This window comes from Meleagris gallopavo, unplaced genomic scaffold (assembly GCF_000146605.3).
Source record: "Meleagris gallopavo isolate NT-WF06-2002-E0010 breed Aviagen turkey brand Nicholas breeding stock unplaced genomic scaffold, Turkey_5.1 ChrUn_random_7180001896454, whole genome shotgun sequence".
Lineage (NCBI taxonomy): Eukaryota > Metazoa > Chordata > Aves > Galliformes > Phasianidae > Meleagris > Meleagris gallopavo.
The window spans coordinates 1-763 of NW_011159828.1; the positions used below are offsets into that span (position 1 = coordinate 1).

The 763-nt window shown below is 58.6% G+C and overlaps 1 long non-coding RNA gene across 1 annotated transcript; it reads right to left on the reverse strand.

Moving 5' to 3' along the window:
• Positions 1 to 380: 380 nt before the first annotated feature.
• On the reverse strand, positions 381 to 763 carry LOC109364699. Its single transcript, XR_002110553.1, has 2 exons — positions 723 to 763; positions 381 to 458 (listed from the first exon to the last, which is right to left on the reverse strand). It is a non-coding gene; the product is annotated as an uncharacterized LOC109364699 (long non-coding RNA).

A 763-nucleotide genomic window follows, 5' to 3' on the forward strand; every position in this document is an offset into this window, starting at 1 on the left:
TGAAGGTCGGCCTCCAGCCAGCACAAGGCACAGCTGGAGCCAGCCCAGTGGAGAAACACTCCTGCAGGCTCCTGCCACACAGGGCTCATCGCCCTCCGGCTCCTTTGTAGCATGTGCTCTCTAGTAACACGCTCAGGTTTGGCTGCTGGCCTGCTGCGCAAGAGCAGGCAGGAAGAGCCTGGTGGCACACGGTGATTCTGGCTGGGGACACCGGATGACCACGGGTCTGAAATTACCTGGCAAACCAGCTGCTTGTTCTGCCTGAGTTTTCCGGTCAGAGACTGGCTGCGCGTCACTGCTGCCTTCCTGCAACAGCTCCTTCTGCACAGTCTCTTGCTCAGTGCCTTTAGTCCCACCAGGCACTGCCTTCCCCATTTTTCTCGTGGGTTTCCTTGGGACACGGGATGACCACCAGGCGTAATACCCTCCTCTAGGTGTAAACTTTCGTCTTTCCGGACCTGAACAGAATGCACGAAGTTAAATCTCCTGTGCCGAGGGCACGGCAAGGCCCTCCCTGGGGGCACTTCTGCAACCAAAGACCCAGGAAAAGTGTCCGTACACGACGGCATCGCTGGGGAGCACAGTGAGCATGCCGGGGGATCGTGCAAGGAAAGGCCATACACGCGCAGCACTTTGCTCTCACACCTGCCGGCCGAGAGACCTGGCCGACATTTGGCCTTTGAGCTGGCAGCTCTCACAGGAACTAAAAAGCCATGGCATACCCGTGTGGTCTGCCGGAGTTTCACTCCTGGAACTCGCAGGG